Genomic DNA, 25,100 nt, shown 5'->3' with positions numbered 1-25,100 from the left:
TCATCTGCCATTTGTTTGCCTCAAGGACTCAAAGTCCTTCCCTTGTCTTGTCACTTCTCTAAACATCTTTGTTGAAGATGTTGAATAAGCTAGAATCCAAAGCCACCCCTTTGAGGATTACACATCCCCTGAGTGTCTCCCGTGAAATATACATGTTAATAAATTTGTTTTGATTTTGTTCTACTCCAGATAAGAACTCATGAGGGTTGGGGAGAAAATTATTTTTCCCTCCCTACAAAACCAACATGTGACTTGAGCTAGAAATAAATGTTTTCCCAAGCCACTGAGATTTCAGGGTTGTTTGTCATGCAGTCAAGTTAGCTAATATAGACTTTGGAACTTTCCAGGACTTTTCTTCCCTAAGACAACCTTACCCTTCTGATGGTTTTCAGAATGAAACTCCGACCTTTCTCCTTACTCAGATTCCCTTCTAAAGGGTCCTGCAGAGAGTCATGCCTTACAAGCCATAAAACCTTTTTAAACAGGTCTTCTGGACTCAGTACACAGTGGCTCACTTTTGTCAACCTGACTCTGGCATGGCATCATGTGACAGATAACAGCAGCCCTTATGTTAAGCATTCCTTGGCCAGGTACGGTGTCTTACACATGTAATCCCAGCACTTTGGGAGGCCAAGGCAGGTTGATCACTTGATGTCAGGAGTTCAAGACCAGCTTGGCCAACATGGTGAAACCCTGTCTCTACTAAAAATACAAAAAATTAGCTGGGCGTGGTGGCGCATGCTTGTAATCCCAGTTACCCAGAAGGCTGAGGCAGGAACATCGCTGGAACCCAGGAGGCAGAGGTTGCAGTGAGCCAAGATCACGCCACTGCACTCCAGCGTGGGTGACAGAGCAAGACTCCGTCTCAAATTAAAAAAAAAAAGCATTCCCTTTGTGGACTCCAGTTTTTAGACAAAGCTTAACTCTTTTAACCAACTGCCAACTACATAATCCCTAAACCCTAACCCTAAACTAAATAATCCCTAAACGCTAACCCTAAGCTAAATAATCCCTATGACTTGTGAGCCGCCACTTCAAGATGTCCTATCTTTTCAGGTCAAACCTACATAAACCTCCCATGTATTGATTTAGCGTTTTCTGACATTCCTGTCTCCCTGAAATGTATAAAACCAAACTGTCACCGGACACAGTGGCTCACACCTGTAATCCCAGCACTTTGGGAGGCCGAGGTGGGCGGATCACGAAGTCAGTAGATAGAGACCATCCTGGCGAACACGGTGAAACCCCATTTCTACTAAAAATACAAAAAAATTAGCCGGGTGTGGCAGTGTGTGCCTGTTGTCCCAGCTGCTGGGGAGGCTGAGGCAGGAGAATGGCGTGAACCCGGGAGGCGGAGCTTGCTGTGAGCCGAGATCGCGCCATTGCCCTCCAGCCTGGGCGACAGAGCGAGACTCCATCTCAAAAAACCAAACTGTCACTTGACTGCCACAGGCGCACTTTCTCACAACCTTTTGAGACAGTGTTTCCCCAGGCTGGGATCACTCATATTAGCTTAGAATAAATCTCTTTAAATATTTTGGTTTTTCCATTGTCGGTTTCAGCTTATATACTGATGTCTCTCAAATGTAACCCTGTATTCCGGAACTGTCTTCTATCTACTAGAGGTCTTCATAGCAGTCATAGAGGCACCTCAAGTTCAACATAATCAAAAATAAATTCACCATTTTCCCTAAAATACTGCTTTCTCTTGCCAGCGTTCCAGTGGCAGTTTGCACCATGTCTATGTGACGAAGTTGAAATGACATTTCCCAGAATACCTGACCTGTGTGGTTCCAGGCAGCACTGGCCACAGGACACATTTTGCATGAGCGTCGGAAGGTGGAGCGGCAGCAGAGCCACAGGTGTGATTCTCTGAAGGTTGTTGCGGGGTGCAGGCTCGCACCAATGGCTGGACAGCTCACCCTGTGGGCCTGGACAGCACCCAAACCTGCCCCTTCTCATCCTGGGCCTGCAGGAGCAGCTCCACAGAGACGGTCACCAGCTTTCTGTGCAAGTTTCTTACTGGAAAGGGGCCCTGATCCAGATCCCAAGAGAGGGTTCTTGGATCTTACACAAGAAAGAATTTGAGGTGAATCCATAGAGCAAAGTGAAAGCAAGTTTATTAAGTAAGTAAAGGAATAAAGAATGGCTACTCTGGCCAGGCACAGTGGCTCACGCCTGTAATCCCAGCACTTCGGAAGGCCAAGGCGGGCGGATCACTTTAGGTCAGGAGTTCGAGACTAGCCTGGCTAACATAGTGAAATCCTGTCTCTACTAAAAATACAAAAATTAGCCAGATGTGGTGGTACACGCCTGTAATCCCAGCTACTCGGGAGGCTGAGGCAGGAGAATCACTTGAACCCAGGAAGTGGAGGTTGCAGTGAGCCAAGATTGTGCCACTGTGCGCCAGCCTGGGTGACAGAGTGAGACTCTGTCTCAAAAAAAAAGAAAAGAAAAGAAATGACTACTCCACAGGCAGAGCTCTCGAATAAGGATACTTACACTTACCTCTTGATGATATGCCAAACAAGGGGTGGATTATTCAAGAGCTTTCTGGGAAAGGGGTAGGCAATCCCCAAAACTCAGGATTCATCCCTTTTTTAGACCATATATGGTAATTGACGCTGCCAAGGCATCTATAAACTGTCATGGCTCTGGTGGGAGTGTCTCTGAGCATGCTAATGCGTTATAATTAGCATAAGATGAGCGGTGAGGATAACCAGAGGTCACTCTTGTGGCCATCTTGGTTTCGATGGGTTTTGACCGGCTTCTTCACCGCATGCTGTTTCATCAGCAAGGTCTTTTTGACCTGTACCTTATGCTCACCTCTTACGTCATCCAGTGACTCAGAATCCCTAACCTCCGGGGAATGCAGCCCAGTCGGTTTCAGCCTCATTTTACTCAGTTCCTATTCAAGATGAAGCTGTCCTGGTTCAAACGCCTCTGACAGGTTCAAAACAAGGCAGATGGTAGGGCCTTAGGGACTCACCCATGGCCATGCAAGGGGAATGGGGTCAGAGCCAGCAGGGTGCCCTGTTTGTGCAGACAGATCTGTGGGCATTGGGAACAGCTCTAGGAGGGGCATTGGGTGAGGCCTGGGCATAGGCCCTCCTCAAAAGAGCAAAAAGGGCAATAGGGAAGCACAGACAACTTATAGGGGGCCCACCTCGAGGGAAAACGCTCAGTGGAGAGAGGAAGTCAAAGGTGAGCCTGCCGAATGCTTGCTGCATAGGCTGTGGAGCAGACTGTGCTGGGTAAGGTGGCACCAGGCCCGAGCCAGGGGCAGCTGCCCACAGGGACCTGGATATCTTCGGCCCACTGCATCACCTCTTGGTCCTTTTGTTTCCCCCACTGTGTAAAGAGCAGCAAACCAGAGGATGGCTCTCTGAGGTCCTTTTAAGCTCTGACTTAAAAACTGTACTTTTGTGCTTTGCAGTTTCTTCCACCAGCTGTTTCTGCGTTTTCTAAAAGAAAACCAACGCGCTTGTGCTTCTTTCCTTCTGCTACACTCCTTCCCACCACAACCCCTCTCGTGAATTATGCAAACTGTGTTCACCACCCAAGGTGAGGCTAATTAAAAATGCTAAATGAGACTTTAAATGGAGTGTCTACCACCACTTCATCTTGGTTAAGGCTGGTGAGTGACTGTCATCCTCACCACAGAGTGTCCTGCCAGGATCCCAGACGCACGCTGTTGTTAACGGCGATTAACAGGCACAGAACTCGTAGCGTTTGGAGGTGCATGATGAATACTAAAACCACGGAGCGGTCATCATCCTGGGGTTGCTTAGATGTTGCCTCCCCTTCATCCCCACAATCACACAAACTTTCATGAGCGTAACTTCAAATTTCTAGTGCCCACTTCAGCTGCTAATGAATTTAATGAGAAGTGCCCCCAGGGGTGATCTCTAAAAAAATCCTCTTTATTTTATGATAAAGACATTCAGAACTATAGCAAGAAAAATCCCAGCTACGAAAAGGAAGCAGCCATTCCACAGTATCAGTCCCTACAAATGCAATCAAAATGACACTTAGAAAGGGTAAAGGCGCCGCCGACACGCAGCAATCTGACTCTTCTAGAAACAGCCTCTTCCCTGGCTTTTGTGGCAAAGCCTCTCTCACACCGTCTTCCCATATCTCCAGCCTCCCAAGCTGCTCCTCAGCCTCCTTGGCACTCACTCTCCTGGGCCCTGACTCAAGATGTCAGAGCTTCTCAGAATGCCTCTGTCCTCACTTCTTACCTCCGCATGTGTCATGCTGGCCAACCCCAGCCGCAGCCGCCACCTGCACGCCAGGAACGCGTCCTTTACTTGCCCAATGCCGATCCCGCGTGCGGCCTCCAGACCTGCTGACCTGCCATCCTGACTCAACATGACGGCATTATGAGGAGTGAGGAACATAGGAAATAAGTGAATCAAGCGTTTCATGCAAGAAGGTAGATAAACAACAACAACATTGACAAAATAAACCCAAGGATCACACAAGGTACAGAGAAAGAAGCACATGAAGACAACAAAAAACCAACTTTACTTAAAGAACAAAAATGTAACTATCATAAATAAAATACTCACCACTCACATCCAATAGTTACCAAGTTTTATTCCCAAAATGCAAGGATAATTTAGAGTATGTATTATCTTTTGTCTCTATTGAGTTCTACATTCCCAAAGTAGAGCGGGAAGAGCACAGCGCCTGCCTCTGGAACCATCCATCAGAGCCTTGAGTTTGGAATCCAGCAATGAGAGCAGATCTCCCTGCATCTCAGCTCCACAAGCTCCAGAGCCCTGCATCTCCATAAAGGGTGCTTGACAAAGTCTTAAGGAATGAATGAATATGCGACACTGATGTGATGTGGTCAATGAAATGCTAATGTTTTACAGTTTCAGAGTTCTTCATTAGATAAGAGCCTTCATGCTTTCTCATTAAATGTGAGGTGGAGGTAATTCACAATGATTACATAAAGAGATCCAGGCACAATGCAATCCAGAGCCCACCCAGGGCCACTCAGCTGGTGAGTGTGGGGGCAGCTCCAGCCCAGGTCTCTCAGGCAAATTCAGCAGTGTTTCTTCTGGAGCTTTGCATGGAGCAAAGGCATCCAAAGCTAATCCCAAGATGGTTGCTTTGCAGGGAGCATGCTTAGAAATGCTATTTGGGAGGGTCACATTGTGTGTTAGCATGTTCATAGCTTGGAGAAGTCCTGCAAAAAGGAAACCTCCTTAACATTCCCCAAAGTTACTAAAACACCAGTTGATTTTCTTTTCTGCAATACCCACCAACATCAAGGAAAAACAATATGGGCAGCTGTCCTTTGCTAACAGTGAAAACAGCTCACATGCAGGTATTAATGGTGAGTAGCTTAATCTGTTCTGCCAGCCTGGGGATTTGGCATTTCAATCACCCAATAAAAGTGGAAATTCTGTAATGGTGGGAAGTGCAGTGCACCTGCTAAGCAGGAGGAGCTGATTGCTTTTTAGATAAATGTTCTCTGAAAAGTTAGCCCACAAGGAAGTCCTGAAAGTCAGTTCTGGGCAGCAGGAGGAGAAGTGGAGCAGCAGAGACCACCCAGGGGAATGAGTGCAGAGACCTGGGGGAGCTCAGGCAGGGACAGATTTAGGAAGAACCAAGTTCCCTTCGCGTCAGTACTTCACCAAGCCCGGGCATGTCTGGGCCTCAGGTTCTCACGTGTAAAGTGAGAAGGGATTATCCAGTCTTTGCTGATGTCTACCAACGTGGTGCTCAGTGAGTATTTACTCAGCATCTACTCTGCAGAAGAAGCAGTCCTTATTCCCAAGGAGCTTTAGCCAAGGAGAGAGAAGAGTCAAATGCAGTGTATTCTAAAGAACAATAAAGGCCAGGCGCTGTGGCTCACACCTATAATCCCAGCACTTTGGGAGGCTGAGGCAGGAGGATCACCTCACCTGAAGTCAGGAGTTCAAGACCAGCCTGGCCAACATGGTGAAACCCCGTCTCTACTAAAAATACAAAATTAGCCGGGTTTGGTGGTGGGTACCTGTAATCGCAGCTACTCAGGAAGCTGAGGCAGGAGGATCACTTGAACCTGGGAGGCAGAGTTTGCAGTGAGCCAGGATCACACCATTGCACTCCAGCCTGGGTGACAAGAGTTAAACAGAAAAAAGAAAAAAAGAAAAAAAATTAAAAATAAAGCACAATAAAGACAGCAGACACTGTGGGAACCAGGCAGAACACCAGGTGTGACCGGAGGCTGTACCTTAGCACAGATAGTGCTGAGGTCTGCTGGGGTACAGCTCTTAGAGCTGAATTATTAGATGTGAGTCTATGATAACAGCAGACAAAGTGAAGGCACCCCCAACACACACTAGAAAAATTAAAAGAGAAAGAAGAAAGGAAACGCTTTTTCTGGCTGCCGGGGTATAATTCATGACGTAGATCACTTTGTTTTGTAAAGAATTCCTCTCCATTGTACAACCCAGCCAGCCGTGTCTCGGAGCTATGCACCATGCTGTGTACAGAATGTATTTATATCCCTTAAGCCCCATGCTCTCTGGGCTAATACTCCCTTAACCTGAAATAGTTTTCCTGTTAGTGCATTCCTCCTTGCTTCTTAAGCATGCCACTCTAAAGAAATAGAGCCAGTGCACACGTGAACTTGAACATTTAACTCTGTTCCCGAATTACTAAAATCAGCCTCCATTGACAATTCCATTTTCTTGATAACAGGTCAAAATGCTGAACAGCGGTTGAAAACAGGTATTACAGAATGAAAAGCACCCAGCACTCAAGCAGGTCCCAGCACTCTAAGCCTCCCTCTCCTTCTCTGTAAGGTCAGACCCATAGTGCCTGCCCATGGAGCCCCTGCAAGGAAATGCCAGGACGTATGCGACAGCTCTTTGAGATATGAACCATCTCACAAGGGAAGATGACTTTTATTATTATCTAAACAGATAAATGAAGGTATCTGCGTTGACAGTACGTTGTATTATTCTCACTGGAAACATTAAGTTAATCAGCTCTTGAGAGTTAAATCCTATGACTAGGCAAGGCCTAGAAAAGCAGCAGGTTTAGGAAGGGGAGAGAAGATAAGCTTGGTTTGGGTGTAGGAGCTAGGGATTAGGAAGCAGGTAGGACCACAGACACACACCAGAGACCCAGTTCCTGGTCACCCACATGTGTCTGGCAACTCATCCTCCAGCCTCCCCTGAGACAGCACTGCTGTGTCCCAGCCCGTGGTCATCCACCCTTGCACGGCACAGATCCAGGTGCCAGTTCTTCAGCCTCTCCCTCCCTCCCTCTCTGCTGGGTCACCCCATCAGCAATCAGACATGCTCCGGACTCTCTCATGAAAAAACAAACAACGCCTTCTAGATACTTCCTCATTTCTCTCATTATTTTTTCCTCACATAAAACTTTCCAAAAGAATTCTCCAACTCTCTGCCTCTAATTCCCCTCCCACTTGCTCTGCTACTTTCTCTAGATGAGAACCCCCCAACCATACTGACCTCTCATGACATTCAGTGCAGGGCAATGTTCCCTCTGAAATTCCATGTCCTCTTGGCTCCTGCGACACCATCCACTTTCTCTCCTGTCCCTGGCCCTCCCCTCCAGCCTCAACCAGTGCACACCGCCCCCCTTTCCTACACCTCTGTCCCTCTTCCCAAACACCTTCAGGCACTTCCTCTTGGGGTTCCTTCCACCCACAAGGTGCATCCTAGGGCAGCCCCTCCTCCCGTTTACGCTCTGTTCCATTCCCTGTGTCTCTCTCTCATGGCACAGTATGCAATTATCTGGTTTCTGTATCACTCAGCTGTCTGCAGCCTGTCCTCCTTCTGGGATGTAAGCTCCATTTGGATAGGTACCTCATTTGTCTGCGATCAATACCTGCTGCTGTATTGAACCTCAATACAGCATAGGAACTCAACAAATATTTTCTGCATGAATGCATAAATTCACTCATTCATTCATTTATTAAAGCACAGAGAAGAGCCATGTATCAGTTAACACAAGCTGGGCTGAACTACTGCAACAAACTCCCAAACCTCTGAGGCTCAAAACAATACAGGTCTATTTTGTTAATGAAATTATAAAGCCACTGTGGGTTAGCACAGGAATTCTGCTCATTGTGGTCGTGTAAGGAGCTAGATGGACAGGACAGCTACCAGGCCAGAGAGGGGAAGTAATCTCTGGAGGGCTGCAGGGCAGCAGTTAAATGGCCCAGCCGCAACGGGATACCCTTCACTTCTACTCACAGCTCACTGCCTGGATCTAACCTCACAGCCCCCGAAGCACAAGAAGATGAGGCAGACCAGCCTTCCATGTGCCTGGAGGGAACAGCGAGCCTGGAGTCAGAGCAGCACTAGGACTGCCACAGCCGTGAAATGGGACACTGGGAGGGGTCGCAAAGAGTGAGAGGATAGTCACAAAGCATTTCAAAGATGCGGTGCTCAGTAATCCTCACTCCTGCAGAAGGAATACAGAAGAGGAGATCTGCGAGTGTTCACCACATTTGGCAACTAATTGATGATTCTGGACACGAAGTGCTAGTGCACTGGGGATGTGTCAGAAGCCTCATTTATTCATTTATTAAAGCACCGAGAAGAGTCATGTATCAGTCAACATAAACTGGGCTGAGCTAGAGAGAGAAGTGAAGCAAAAGAGAGAAGTGAGGAAGCAAACACACAACAATAGACAACATTTTCAGGAAATGCAATGGCTGAGGAGGAATTGAGGCAGTCACTGGAGAAAGACAATGGATCAAAGTCGTGATGCTCTTGGGTGAACAGACAGGCATGTATGCACTGGGGGGGACAGGTGAGAGGCCCCAAAGAGAAAATAGATGGAAATGGAGGAAAGGGAGCTAGTGGCTCTTCTACAGCCTTTGGAGTAGGGATGGAAAAAGGACAGTGATTTAGGGGCGATGAGCCTCAGGCTGGGGTGGGCTGGGAATGGCACCAAGATCCTGGCAGCTCTGCGGGAACCCCAATGAGCCCCTGCAGGATTTTTTCAGCTGTTACAGGATCATCAGCCTACATTCTGCTCACTCAACAAGATCAGAAGCTGCAGGTGTGAAAGAAGGAGGCCCGGATGACAAATAACCATTAAAGTAATTTTCCTGGGTCAAGTAATTATTGCCCCACAAAGATGAGAAGACTTAAAAGGAGAAAGGTACAGGCAATAGTAGTCAGAGCGCACATGCTGAGGCTAAGCAGCCAAGGAGAGGTGGAGGGAGATACACGTCGGGAAGGGGATGGGCAGAATGACCAGAAAGGTCAGTCCCAAGGGTGGTCAGGACAGATGGGCAGAGTCAGCACAGATCCAGCTGCCTCGTCCAGATTGGCATGCAGGCCGGCAATGACAGAACAATTGAGGCTGTGCTCAGTATTTTTTATTTTTTTCATTTTTAAAATCAAAGAATTCTTTTTTAAACTAATATAGTAAAAGGATTTCAAACAATACCTGAGATATGAGGGCCTCAATAATTATTTGTTAAGTGAATGACTGAATGGGAATGTTCTACCGTGTCCATCAAATTTTCTTCAGTTCCCTGAATTTCATTTCACTTACTAAATAGAAATAATGATTCCTTCTTTATATTGTTATTCTGACAAGAAATAAGATCATGTTACCCAAAGTGCTTTATTAATAGTAGCTGTGGTGGTAGTGGTGGTGATAGTAGTGATGGTGGTGATAGTGGTGATGGTGGTGATACTGATAATGATGGTGATAGTGGTGGTAGCGATGGTGGTGGTAGCAATGGTGGTGGTAGTGGTGACAGTGGTGGTCATAGTGATGGTGGTCATGGTGGCAGTGACAGTAATGGTGATGGTGGTGGTAGTAGTGATGATGGTGGTGGTGATGGTGGTGATAGCGATGATGGTGATGATAATGGTGGTGATGGTGGTAATGGTGGTGATAATGATGATGCCGGCGATGGTGGTGGTGGTGGTTTTGGTGATTGTGATAATGATAGTGATGGTGGTGGTAATGGTGGTGCTGGTGGTGATAGTGATGGTGGTGGTGATGGCAGTAGTGATGGTGGTAGTGATGGTGGTGGTGGTTATGGTGGTGGTGGTAGTGATGGTGGTGGTGGTAAGGATGGTGGTGATGGTGGTGGTGGGTGATGGTGGTGATAGTGGTGGTAGTAGTGATGATGGTAATGGTGATGATAGTGATGATGATGGCAATTGTGGTGATAGTGGTGATGGTATGTGGCAGTGATGATGACAATGGTGGTGGCGATGATGATAGTGATGCTGGTGGTGGTGGTGGTGGTGGTGGTGGTGGTGATAGTGATGATGGTGATAGTGGTGGTGGTGGTAGTGGTGACAGTGGTGGTCATGAAGATGGTGGTCATGGTGGCAGTGATAGTAATGGTGATGGTGGTAGTAGTAATGGTGATGGTGGTGATGACGGCGATGGTGGTGATAGTGGTGATGGTGTGTGGCAGTGATGATGACAATGGTGGTGGCAATGATGATAGTGATGGTGGTGACGGTGGTGGTAATGGTGGTGGGGTGGTGGTGGTGATAGTGATGATGGTGATGGTGGTGGTGGTGGTAGTGGTGACAGTGGTGGTCATGATGGCAGTGATAGTAATGGTAATGGTGGTAGTAGTGATGGTGATGGTGGTGATAGTAGTTTTGGTGACAGTGATGATGATAGTGATGGTGGTGATAGTAGTAATGGTGGTGTGGCAATAGTGATGGTGGCAATGATGGTGGTGGTGGTGGTGGTGATTATGGTGATAGTGATGGTGGTGATGGTGGTGATGGTGGTGGTCATGGTGATGGTGATCATGGTAGCAGTGATAGTGGTGGTGATGTGGTAGTGGTGATGATAGTGGTGGTGATAGTGATGATGACTGATGGTGATGATGGTGGTGGTAATGGTGGTGGTGGTGGTGACAGTGTTCATTACTGTAATTAAGAGTGTGTTGCAGATTGTTGAAGTTGTTGAAAGCCTAACCTCACAGTAAAAAGGCCTTCATTTTGGTGGGGGAAAAGGATCATTGCATCCACCTCTCCTCTGTAAGCAGGCCTGTAATATAAAACTTTCCAGGACAAATGAGAAATGGTGGCACTCTTTTAAAACCTCTGCGAGATGATTAGCAATTAGCTTTGGTGGTCTAACCCTTAAGCCCTCCCTCTACAGTGAAGAAACAAAGCCCTTGAATGTGTATATTCTCTTAGGGCTCCCATGTGACCAAGATGAATAATGATGTACCTCAGTTTAGACAATCTGTAAATGAATACATATAGTTCTTGAAAAATCAAACCAATGTTTGAAAATTAAATCATTTTAAATTTATTTAAGGAGCTGGATATTTATGAATAAGGCTCCCTATTTCTTTATAAAAGATTCAATTTTCACATATTGGGTTCATTTAAAGGAAGGAGCAGCATCTGTCTTCATTGACTGTCTCTATAACCTGCCCAGGGCTGAGACAGGCCCCAGAGTGTAGCAGACAAGCACTAGGCACTGCCCCTGACCTTACGGAGCTCCGTAGCACCATCCTTGGTAGCTCCCAAGCCTTCACATGAGGACTTTGTGCTTTCTGAGGAGCCACCTCTTCTGCCTTTAGTCAAGGTTTCTAAGGGATTGGTCCTTGGTGGAAAAGACCCAGATGGGAATCTGATCTGTTCTTAGTTATGTTAGCTTTCTTGGGACTCACAAGAAGTCCTTAGGGTGAGCTGGTCAGGGACTACTGGGATTATTAGTTTTATTACCATTGTATAAATGAACAGAGCAACAGATCTGAACCCAGAACCAGGTCTCTTCACCCAAAGGTGGGTGGGCTTTCACCCTCCCTACCCACAGCTGCCTGCCGGTCCCACTGGCCCATGCTCTGAGGGTAGACCAGTTACGCCACCACCAGACCACCAGACCACCAGAGATGTGATCCCACCTAAGCATCCTTAATTTGGGCCAGACATACCTCTTTCCTCCAGAGTCTTTAAAAAGATGTGTTAGATAAAATAAACTGAAAAATTAAAGGATATTCAATTCAACTGAATACATACTATAAAGCAGCCTCCACTAAGTGCTGAAATTCTGGTGATGCCTTCAAGGAGCTTGGAGTCAAGTTGGCACAGAAAAACAAACAGAGACTTGCTGCCACGTGCGGGAGCCGAGGTGCCCACACTCACCACCCAGGGCCAACAGGTCTCTTCATCTGGGGCCTGGAGGTGGGGAGACTTCCCAGGGATGTGGCACCTGTGTGGAGTGTTGAAGGCAAGCAGGAGTTCACCAGGGCTTCAAGTGGCTGGCGAGCATCTGGTCAACCTGAGCAGCCTGGGCTCACTGGACAGAGCTGTTATGCTAATGACGACGTCACAACTTGGCTGGAAGTGGATGGCCCACGGACTCCTGCCCTGCCAGGACAACTGCTCGAAAACCACTGATTCCCTGACCTTGGGGCTCCTACTTCCTGCCCTCCTGCCCTCCCACCCTCCTGCCCTCCTTCGGGGACAGTGCTCGCTCTAGACGAAGTTGTGAAGCAGAAGGCACACGTGCTCCAGCCCCCAGGTCACAGGGCTCAGGCTGAGACAGGGCCTCACCGTCTCGGAGTCCAGAGGCAGAGCCATTCTCCGCATCCAGATCCCAAGGTGGAGCCCATGACCCACAAGCCCATCTGTCCCCCTCCCCAGCCTCAGACACCTCCTGGGCTCCATCCTTCCAGCCTGGACCCATCCCAGGGAACAGTCAGGAAGTTCTGTGCTTTCTGGGCCACAGCCTGGCACCATGCCTCTGAGACAGGGCAATTCTGTCTTCTTGCCGTCCCCCACACAGTCTTTGGAGCCAGCTCAGTGCCACCTCCCCACGACGCCTGCCCACGGTGCCCCAGCTGAAAGCCTGACAGCACCACCCGACTGGCCCAAACCCTCTGCGGATGTGTCTTAGGGCAGACTCTGCCCGCTGAGACCCCTCGAAGGTGCTTCTCCATGCTTCCCTGGGGTCCTCATGTCAGCTGTGACCTGGGATTAGGCCAGAGAGCTGATTCGATCCCTCCTCGGGGCAGTGCTTCTCAACTTTTCACTATTATTATTATCATCATCACCCCCTAAGGACAAGAACTGAGATTAATTTTCAGAGAGAAATTAAGGAAATTAATAGGAAAAGAGTAGGGATTGTTAAAGCCGTTCACAGAGAAGAGAAGTAATGTCAGTGACGATGTCAGATGTGCTGTAATTTAATTTAATAAGAGAGAAATTAAGCACTGAAGAATGAGTTTGCCATGTAGGACCAAGGCCTGGAGGCCACAGACCATTGTAAAATCCATTTATTTGTACTCCCAGGAGCCAATCTTCTCTCCTGGAGGACGATATCACCCTGTTGAAAATGCATGCCGTAGAGGAGAAACTCAGGTGAACTATTATGTTAAAATGTGGCCTTGACAAGCCTTTTCCTCCAGCCATGGGTCCCCACGTGTTCGCAGAGGGTTTGGGCCAGACAGGTGGTGCTGTCAGCTTTCAGCTGAGACACCGTGGGCAGGAGTCGTAGGCAGGTGGCGTCGAGCTGGCCCTGAAGGCTGTGTGGGGGATGGCGAGAAGACAGAATTGCCCTGTCTCAGAGGGGTAGTGCCAGGCTGTGACCCAGAGAGCACGGAACTTCCTGCGGTCCACAGAAGGCAGCCTAGTTCCCCACTTCTCACAGCTCTCCAAGATCTGGAGCCCAGCGCCACCTCCTCCCCAGCTCATCCCCAAGCCCAGTCTTGCCCCGGCATTGCTCCCAAGGTTCCTACCACTGCTTCACACTCAGTTTGCCCCAAACTGTGAAGCACTTCTGCGAGGGCAGAGGAAAAATACTTCCAAATGCCCTCCCAGAAAACAGGGAAGAGCTTTCTCCCGGAAGATAGGATCCCTGTGTTGGAACAGAGCTCTGCTGTCCCCAGGACCCTGCCCTCCCCAGGTTCTGATGGACAACCCCGGGCCCATATACGGTTAGGCCATCTCGGCCCCTGCGGAACGGAGGAGGTTAACCGAACTGTGAACGTGGGTAACAGCTCAGAGTTTTATAGTCCCTGTAATTATTTACCAATTATAAAGAACCACAACTGTTTATCATAGGGCTGCGTGCATATTAATGGCCGGCAGGCTATTTATGTGATGCTTCTGCTGGGGAAACTCAATATTACTTGACACCTTCCTACAGAGCTTTCTGACAGGGCTTTAAACATTAATCAATTATTTAAAGTCCCACATATATTGACTTTTTTTAATTACAGAGCTTTCCAGAGCTGAGGGAATGTAAAGGAAGAAAGAATGAGGTTGCTGCAAAGAATACTCCATTTGTCTTAGATTTTGATCTATTTCCCTTCTGCTTTATTAAGACCTCGCTTTGTTTTATAGATCCTACGACCAGGTGTCAATTTGTTTCCAAGACATGGTATTTGATTATTTTTTCTTGGGACAGAAGCCTCTCCACCTTAATTGGCATTCTGGGAGGGATGGAGCCCTCTGGAGAGGGCATGCGTTCTGGGCAGTTCAATGTTGCGTCTGCAGTGCTGGAGGCCCCAGGTAACCTCCCTGATCCACAGCGTTCACTCTGGTTATATTGGGAATATCACACCAGGGAAGGGGATAACAAGAGTCTGCAGATCTGTCTCCAAAGAGAGGACCATAGCCACACATTAGAAAATAGAGCCACATTTATGAAAACCTTATATATGAGATGTGATTTAAAAGACAGCCAAGGGAAATACAAGGGCAGTGTTTCTGTATCCTAGAGCACCCTGCAGTCCAGCAGTCAGGCAAGCTCACTGACTTCTAATGTCTAGCCTTATCCCGGACACTGGAAACACGATGTGGATGAGGGAGAGCGGCTGCCCTCAAAGAGCTTGCAGTCTACTGGGTAAAGGTAGCCACTAAACACTTAAGCTGATAAAGAGGATAATTTCAGCTATGGAGAAGCTGAAACGGGTGTCATGCAGAGGTGAGGGAGGTGCTGTTAAGGGTGGCCGAGGACAGCCTCGCTGATTGGTGACATCTGAGGAGAAGCCTGAGTAACACGAAACAGGCAATCATGTGCAGAAGGGAGGGAAAGTCACACCAAGGGCAGGAATAGCAGATGCCAAGGCCCTGAGACAGGATGCGGCATGTTTGAGAGAGACAAGAAGGTGCGTGTGGATGGGCATGAGGCCAGAGCGTGGGCGGTGTCCAAGGCACGCAGAGCCCTGCAGGACACCGCGAGAAGGCTGTACTGTCTCTCCTGGGCATCAGAAGAGGCCTCTGGAAGGCTCTAGCAGGGGCATCCAGGATCTCCTTTGTGCATAGAAACAGCACGCTGGCTGCTGGACAAGAAATGGACCCTAGCAAACAAAATGGGGTGGGGAACCCAGTAGAGAGGCTGCCGCCGTAGTCCAGGTGAAACGTGTGCTTGGCTGGACCACGTGGGCACAGTGAGGAGCGTTTATGTCCAAGATATATTTTGAAGGTGGAGTCAAGTGGACTTTGAGGACCAAAGACAGGCATGACAGAGCTGGGCAGGGAAGTGGCTCTTACCCTGGGCCAGGGAGCAGCTGGGAGGCTATGGGAGCAGGAGTATATCTGGCCCCAGGTCCCCAGCATGAGTCTCTACAGCCCCTGCCTTAAAATATAGTGTATTAATAGAAAATCTGAGGCATATGAAGACCAGCAGACCGGGAGATGACTGCCATGAGTTTGTACTCACAGTTCCCAGAGAAGACACGCCACTCACGTAGGGCCACAGAGGAACACGGAGGTGGGTCAGGAGGCAGAAGGAGGGGAAACGTGGGCAGGAGCCTTCATCATGGTTTTGTGGGAAGGAAGAGGAGAGGCAGGGTCTGCAGGGCCAGGACTAGCTGTTTTGCATAACCTTGGGGCTCTGGTCTGCAGCAGCTGTTCCTAGTTGTCTGGTACCTGGCTTTGGGGTGACTAGGGAAGGGGGACAGTGGTCTGGAGTATGAGAGCCCCACAGAGGAGGGGGTAGGACTGTGGGTTGCTTGGTTTGCAGGCGAAAGGCAGAGTTGTTCCCTGTCTCTGGGAACTGACACCCTGGGAGGGGCTGTCCCTTCAGTGTCAGCAAGACCCTAGATGTCAAAGCCTCAGAATACAGACCCTAGAAAGCAGGGTGCACACAGGCTCTCACCTGGCCTCTGCCTCTGCCCTGCCCACCAGAGCGCACCCTGCCTTGGGCAGCTTGCTTTCTCATCCCAAGGCACACACCTAGAGAGCCCTGGCCCTCCCTTCCTCCTGCCTGTTCCCCAGCTGCAACCCAGCCCAGCCACCAGTCTCTGCCCACACTGCTCCACCCACCCACTTGTCCCGGCCAATTACCCCGAGGGTCCGGGAAACGAGCACAGGGGAGGGGAACGGCAGCATGCTCAGCTCTGCTCAGGCACAAGCCAGGGCACCACGTTCCTCGAGAAATAAACTCCAGGCCAGGTGCAGTGGCTCACGTCTGTAATCCTGCATTTTGGGAGGCCGAGGCAGGCGGATCACCTGAGGTCCAGAGTCCAAGACCAGCCTGGCCAACATGGTTGTCTCTACTGAAAACACAAAAATTAGCCAGGCATGGTGGCATATGCTCATAATCCCAGCTACTTGGGAGGCTGAGGCAGGAGAATTTCTTGAATCCAGGAGGCGGAGGTTGCAGTGAGCCAACATCGCGCCACTGCACTCCAGCCCGAGCAACATGAGTGAAACTCTGTCAAAAAAAAAAAAAAAAAAAGAAAAGAAAAGAAAAGAAATAAACTCCCCACACATTCAGCGCTCCAGGCTCTAACAGCCAGGGCTGGCATTTAGTGGCGGCACAGAAGGCCCACTGCAGCCTCGTCTGGGGACGTGCCATGCTGTTTCTGGGAGGATGGACTCCACGCTTCTCACTTGGAGGCCCTGTGACAGCAGCAGACCTCTGACCAAGGTCTTCTCAGCTTCTGGCTGTCCAGATATGCTGGCACACCCGGCCTAAGGCCCACAGGACCCTCCTCAACCCTTTCTCACACTCTAGCCGCAGCCCCCTCACCCCTCCCAGCCTTGCTAGCACAGGGCTCCATCGGGGCAATGTGGCTGCGTGTGGCGGGTGAAGCAGGTGAGGGCTGGGAGGGTGGCTCCCAGTCCCAGCTGAGTACTTGCTCAGTGCACTGACCTTTGCACTCTCTCTCCCCAGCCTGATTTCAGAGCCATTTTAGATGGGGAGGATTAGCCTACTATATCCAACAGCACTATGGATACCAGGAAAGAAGCTTTGTGCTCTGCAGGGGTTCATCTGCAAAGGAGGAGCTGTACTGGCTCCGCCTCTGTGGAAAATCAGGACAAAGGCCTTCAGGACACATTAAGAAGGATACAGTTATGCATGCACGTATTGAGAATGAACGGATTTGTGAGCTGAGCCCTCAAAGGGGCTTGTCCTGGGGACGGGGTATCCAGTGCATTTGCTCCAAGGTCTTGTCTGTGGCTACTGCTGCATGTCAGAGACAAAGTTCAAACATGAGGGATGAACATAAACCTCGGATCTTACTGTTTTCTTCTGGAAGGTGGGCCTCCATCCTGTCCACATTTCCAGTAAATCTGGAAAGTCTTGTGATTAAGCAAGTCACTCTTCACACCTGAAGCACATTTGTTCCTGGGATAGGATGCGGGAAGCCGGTGTTAGACTAAGAGACCTGGCTCACTCTCTGGGTGAACTTGGAAGAACTTGTAACCCCCATCCCCGGTTCCCCCATGTATGAAGTGAGGGCTTTAACACCTGTCTTTCAAACCTTACACAAGTGTTGTGAGGCTCAAATAAGAACATAGGAAGTATAAACCTATATGATACATGAATGGAACCATTAACTACCTAATGCAATTGCAGATTCTTAGTCAATTAAAAAAAAAAAAAATTGACCTTAACTAAAAGAAAAAAGCATTTCTATCTTGTAGTATCAGGTAGGTCAGCCAGCCTATCTCTGTGTATAATTCATCCTATAAGCAATTAAACCACAGAACGTGTGCTGATTCTGATAACAGTGTCAAGATACAACTATTCCATTGGAAAGACACCCCAGCCATGATATCAGCAGCGCCCTGGATCTTCCCTCCTTATCCCGAGATTGCTGTGGCCAAAGTCCTCCTCTAGAACTTTCTTAACAACCCCTTTTCCATTGGAATCTTCATTATGTCCCAAAGATTATTCATGGGCCTGCTAACCATTGATTTCTATATTCAGGAGAGAAACACTTTAATTAACAGAACAATAAAAATGTGCTGGGCTATTTTTCATAGCTCACATCTGCTGAAGAAATGCAAAGTGTTAATTTAGGAAGGTATCAATGTGTCTATTGTAGATAATACACTGCCCATTGCCTGGTACATTTTAAAGGAACTGGAGACAGGCACGGGGCGTAGGCAATTATGAGCTTTTTGAAATACAGACACGACATCCTGTGTTAATAAAAACCCTGGACACCACTGAGCATGAGCAAGTGATGGAAAAGGCACTAATTATCACTTCTGGCTGGGGCAGTGAGCCTCAGCGGAGATGACGCGGCCTTTCTGCAGGTGGGAAAGGACGTGTTTTGGTTTTCGTTTTTCGCAGACACATCTTTACATATAGATAAGGTCATCTTTGATGTGTGCAGAGACCATCCTGAGGGCCTTTCCAGGCATCCTGGGCCACCACGCAGCCTCCTACCTCCAGTGGGACTCTCCCATCCATTCCTCACCTGAAGGCGCCTTCTTGCTGCATCCTCACATAGCGAGAGGAGAGAGAGAGCTTTCTGGGCCTCTTTCAAAAGAGCATTGATCCCATACTCAAGATTCTCAAGAGCCCCACCCTCCCGAGAGCCCAATCACCTCCCAGAGGCCCCACCTCCTAATGCCCTCACCCTGGGGGTTAATTTTCAACACGGGAATTTTGGGAAGACACAAATATTCAGTCCATAGCAGAGGGCCCCACGGCATCACCTGTGCCAGGCCAACAGCAGGCCCTCCAGAAACATTTGTGGAACAAATGAATAATCAAGCGAATGGGGGAGCCCTTGAACAGAGCCGACTCACGTCTCTGACCAGTTCCTAGGGGCTCCTCATGAGGCCGGCCTGTGAACATGATGACAAGGTAACATCTGTTTAGAGTAGAAGGGGGAGTAGCCTGGGCGGGTGTCCAGAGGCAGCACTGGCCAAGCCTGAGCTCCACCTGCAGGGAGGAGTGGCCCCGCAGAGCCCTCTCACTGCTAACCAAGGCTGAGGGACAGCTTGAATCAACAGAGCAGTGAGCCCCAGGCAGGCCCAGGAGGGCTGATGGCCGACGTTGCACTCTAAGAAAAGTGTCTTCCTGCTCCTATGAGTAGATAAACAAGCGTGGCTCTCCTTCTGTGTGGCTGGGCCACTACGGCGGGAGGGGATCTGAATAAAGAGGGTGGATTGTCCCAGAACATTAGCTGGAGGTGTTGCTAGGGTCGAAGCTCCACAAAGTACCTGAATGCAGGAAGAGGGGACAGAGCAGCAGAGCCCAACCCAGGGTCAGCTTTCCTGAGAGAAGAGCAGGATCCTGGAAGAGTCCAAAGATGCCATACAGGGACTGGGCTATTGGTATTAATTAAATGATAATGTCAGAGGGCCCATGGCCCTTAACAAGTAAGGGCTCCTTGTAGGTGAGGCCGCCTGCAGATGAGGGAGAAAGACAATGGGAGAAAGTATCTGCACATCATGTATCTGGTAAGGGACTTGTATCCAGATATATGAAGAACTCTTACAAATCAATAAGAAAAAGTTAAATAGCCCAATTTTTAAAATGGGCAAAGAATCTGAATGAACATTTTTCCAAAGAGGAGATACAAATGGCCATTAAACACATAAACAAATTTTAACAATGCTGGTCATTAGGGAAATGTAAATCAATATCACAGTGAGATTCCATTTCACACCCATTTAGGATGGCTGTAATCAGAAAAATAAAATAACAAGTGTCGTGCAGGATGCAGAGAATTTGAACCCTCATACATTGCCTGTAGGAATGTAAAATGATACAGACATTGTGGAAAACAGTATGGCTGTTCCTCCAAAAGTTAAACATAGAATTACCATTTGATCCATCAATTCCCCTCCTACATATATACATACCCAAAAGAATAAAAACAGATACTCAAACAAATACACATACATACTCAAACAAATACACATACACCCATGTTCGTAGCAGCACTCTTTACGATAGCCCAAAGGTAGAAACAGCCCAAATGTCCATCAGTGGATGAACAGTGATATGATTTGGCTCTGTGTCCCCACCCAAATCTCCTCTCAAATTGTAATTCCCAGGTGTCAAGGGACGGACCTGTTTGGAGGTGATTGGATCACAGGGATGGCTTCCCCCATGCTGTTCTCATGAGATCTGATGGTTTTAAAAGTGGCAGTTTCCCCTGCGCTCTCTCTCTCTCTTGCCATCTTGTGAAGAAGGTGTTTACTTCTCCTTCTCATGATTGTAAGTTTCCTGAGGCCTCCCAAGTCATGCAGAACTGAGTCAATTAAACCTCTTTCCTTTATAAATTACCCAGTCTCAAGTAGTATCTTTATAGCAGTGTGAAAACAGACTAATACAAATGGATAAACAGATTGTGATATATCCATACTATGGAATATTATTCAGCCATAAAAAGGCATGAAGTACTGATACATCCTGCAACATGGATGAACCTCCAAAATAATATACTAAGGGGACAAAATCAGATACAAGAGGTCGCATATGGTATGAGTCCATTTGTATGACATGTCCCCATTAGATAAATCCATAGAGACTGAAAGTAGATTGATGATTTCCAAAAGCAGGAGGGAGGGAGGAATGGGGAGTAATTTCTTAATGGGTGTGAGGTTGTAATTTGAAGTGACAAAAATGTTTTAGAACTAGATAGAAGTGCTGGTTGCAGAGCACTGTGAATAGGTGTACCAAATGCCACGGAATTGTTGACTTTAAAATGATGTATTAGTCCATTTTCACACTGCTGATAGAGACACCTGAGACTGGGCAATTTACAAAAGAAAGAGGTTTAATGGACTCACAGTTCCACATGGCTGGGGAGGCCTCACAATCATGGCAGAAGGCAAGGAGGAGCAAGTCACATCTTACATGAATGGCGGCAGGCAAAGAGAGAGCTTATGCAGGGAAAATCCCATTTTTTAAACCATTGGACCTCATGAGACTTATTCACTATCAGGAGAACACCACAGGAAAGACCTGCGCCCATGATTCAATTACCTCCCACCAGGTTTGGGTGGGGACACAGAGCCAAACCATATCAAACGGTTAACTGTTTTATATTATGGCAATTTTACCACAATACATATTTTTTAACAATCCAGTGTGTACAGATTATATATGGCAGTAAAAACCACAAGAAATGAAAATGATTGTTCATAGCCAGCAGGGCCGGAGATTGGGAAGGGTGGGAAGTGGGTGCTGCTTCTCACTGGAAGTCTCACTTGCCTTAGTAGTATTAAAATGGAATGTATCAGTTTGATGAAAATAATTTCTTATCACATTCAGGAAACTAGTTTGGTCACTAACATGGCAGATTAGAGGTTTTTAGCATGACTTGGCCACTTGGAAATAGCAAAAGAGTGCATAAAGACCAACTCTGAGTTTTAATTCAGGAAGGAAAACAGGAATCCACAAAACAGTGAAGGACCCCCCAGATCCTAGGGAGGAGAAGGCAGGCAGAAAGCCCCGTGACAGCATCCATCCATCCACTGAGAAAAGTGAGTGAAACTCCAGGACCTGCGAGGGGCGGAACACCTCACCTGTCCCCTGGGGATCCAAGCAGCTCACAAAGAGGGGAGCACTTTGTCTCTGCCACGTCCTAGCGCGGACTCGGAGACAGGCTTGGAGACACTGAGAAAGAAAGACACCGAGAAAAGTTGCAGGTGTCTTCCCAGACCTGGGACTGAGAGCAGGATGGCCTTTTTAATCCAGGCTCATACAAAGTCAGGCATTCTTTGGCAACCCAGCAGCATGGCCATGCGTGCATTTTGATCTCAGGTCAGAGACTGGAGTGCTTCCTCTGGAGCAAGTTAGGGGCCTGCACAGCCAGCATTGATGCCAAGTGTGGAAAGCCAGCAGTAGACACTGGAATTGTGATCTTTCCTGTCACAGGTCTGAGGTGGGAGGAGCGCTGCTGCAGCGCAGTTTCTCCTGGGCCCAGGGACTTGCAGCCAGGGTCTACTTGGCAACCGATAACTGGTCTGTGCATGTCATTGCTGGGGTCCCATCCTGCTCCTCTGGAAACGTGGTCCATCAGGACCCTCTCTTTTCCATCCCCAGGCATTCGGAGCACCTGCTCACCTGACGAGAAGCCTGAGTTGCCCCAGCCTTCCTGAGCAGAGATGCTGGTATGGGAGAGCCCTCTCTGCTTCACGCCCAGGCAGGCCGCCAGGCATCTGGAATGCACCCTCTCCTGGATTAGGAGTTTAGGCAGCCACCCAGGGTTCCCATGCAGAGCTACTTGGGGCAAAGGGGGTTTTCTAGCTCCACACCTAGGAACATCTGTGGGCACTGGTGGCTGCCCACTGAACTCCCACTCAGAGCCGGTGCTTGTACCTACCATTGGGAGACCTATCTGCAGGCCTGCCCAGTCCACATTCACCCATCTTGGACCTCCCTCCTTTGGGTTGAGTAAGGAACTTGACCACCGTGCACTCCAGGGTCAGCGCATTGCCTGAGGCAACAGAGTTTCTCCCAGTATGTACTCATCTGCACTGGCCACAGCCAGCTCCTACCCATACAAGCCACTCGCCACTCGCTACTCGCTGGCCTAGAGGTCAAACAGGGCAGCACAACAGAAAATCTGCTAACATCAGTGCAGAGCAGTGGGGAACTAGAGGAGCTCCTGAGACTGCTGCCTCCTGCCCTACAAGAGGCGCAGGCCTGCCCACATGCCCAGCATATACCACTACAACCAGCATCTGGGGAAGCCACCATAGAGAGGCCACAGTAACCAAGGAACCCAGACAGGCTGTTTGCTGGTGAAGACACGCAGACCCAGAGAGCTAAGCCTTGGCCCCTAAGAGAGTGATGGACCCAGCACAGCCTGCCAAAACTCCCTTGAGTCAAAGGAAATGCAGGCGTGACACTACCACTGGCCTGGAACGGACTCAGAGAGCGGTCTTTCCTTGTTGCCCCCTCCTTAATGCACTGTTGCTGACTCAGTAGCAACTCTTCCTGTCTGGGTTCAGGGAGGATGGGCTAAAAGAGACTGCTACTAGGACTGCTCCAGCAGCTCCATCCCCACTAAAGGTGTATTTCACCCTTCTCCATTGCCTCTGCCCCCACCCTTACCTGCCAACTCTTAATCTTAAGCTCCACCTACTGGACAACAGCCTGAACCTGTATGCAACCAAGGAACCCCGTACAGTGACTTGGCACCCTGAAAGCACCCAGAGACAAAGCCAATGGGTCATACACAGTATACACCACAGTCATTCCTTTAAGGGAAAAAAAAGCTTAAAAATCAAGAAGCTTCTTTCAAAGAATAGCAAATTCAACGTAAAAGAAAGCAGCAGCAGCAGCAGCTCTCTCAGATAATAAGGAACCTACACAAGAACTCTGGCAATACAAAAAGTCAGAGTGTCTCATCACCTCCGAAGGATCAACACCAGCTACCAAGCAATGGATCCTAACCAGAATGAAATGTCTGAAATGACAGAGAATTCAGAATATGGGTGGCAAAGAAACTCAATGAGATCCAATAGAAAGCTGAAATCCAACACAAAGAAAACAGAACCAATGATCCAAGTTTTGAAAGACAGCATAACTACATTAGGAAAGAACTAAACAGAACTTCTGGAACTGAAAATTTCACTATAGGAATTTCAAAATATAGTTGGAAGACTTAACAACAGACTAGACCAAGCAGAAGAAAGAATTTCAGAGCTCAAAGACTAGGGCTCTGAATCAACCCAGTCAGACAAAAATAAAGAAAAAAGAAGGTAAAAAATGAACAAAACCTTCAAGAAACATGGAATTTTGTAAAGTCACCAAACAAATGACTTAATGGCATTCTCTAGAGAAAAGAAGGAGCAACTTAGAAAATAGATTTGAGGATAAAATTCAGGAAAATTTTCCCAATCTTGCTAGAGAGGTCAATATGCAGATACAAGAAACCCAGAGAACTCCTGGATATATTGTACATGATGACCATTACCAAGGCACATAGTCATCAAACTAGCCAAGGTCAATGCAAAAGAAAAAATATTCAAGGCAGCTAGAGAAAAGAGTCATATCACCCATAAAGGGAAATCCATCACACTAACAGTTGATTTCTCAGCAGAAACCTCGCAAGGCAGAAGAGATTGGGGGCCCATTTTTAGCGTTCTGAAAGAAAGAAAATGCCATCCAAGAATTTCATATCCTGCCACACTCAGCTTCATAAACAAAGGTGAAATAAACTCTTTCCCAGACAAACAATCAGTAAGGAAAATTGTCACCACCAGACTGGTCCAACGAGAGATGCTTAAGGGAGTTTTAAACATGGAAATAAAGGAATGATACTTGCTACCATGAAAGCACACACGAGCACATAGCCCACAAACCCTATAAAGCAACTTGCTAGCAACACTAGGACAGGAATGAAACCTCACATAATAATAGTAACCTTGAATGTAAATGGCCTAAATTCCCCACTTAAAAGACACAGAGTGGCAAATTGGTAATTAAAAACAAGACTTACCCTTCCGCTCTATGCAAGAGACCCATCTCACAAGTCACAACACCCATAGTCTCAAAGTAAAGGCATGGAGAAAGATCTATCACGTAAATGGAAAACAAAAAGAACAGAGTCACTATTCTTGCATCAGATAAAATAGGCTTTAAAGCAACAACAGTCAAAAAGGAAAAAGAAGGGCCCAAATAGCCAAAGAAATTTTACACAGAAAGAATAAAGCCAGGGGCATCACATTACCCAACTTCAAATATACTACAAGGCTACAGTAATCAAAACAGCATGGTACTGACACAAAAATAAACACATAGACCAGTGGAACAGAATAGAGACTCCTGAAATAGAGCCACATACCAATAACCAACTCATCTTTGACAGTCAACAACAACAACAAAAAAACAATGGGGAAAGGACACACTAATAAATGATCCTGGGAAAACTGGCTAGCCTATCAATATATATAATAAGTAACTCAGGT

This window comes from Macaca mulatta, chromosome 12, assembly GCF_049350105.2.
Source record: "Macaca mulatta isolate MMU2019108-1 chromosome 12, T2T-MMU8v2.0, whole genome shotgun sequence".
Lineage (NCBI taxonomy): Eukaryota > Metazoa > Chordata > Mammalia > Primates > Cercopithecidae > Macaca > Macaca mulatta.
This window is presented reverse-complemented; position numbering follows the sequence as displayed.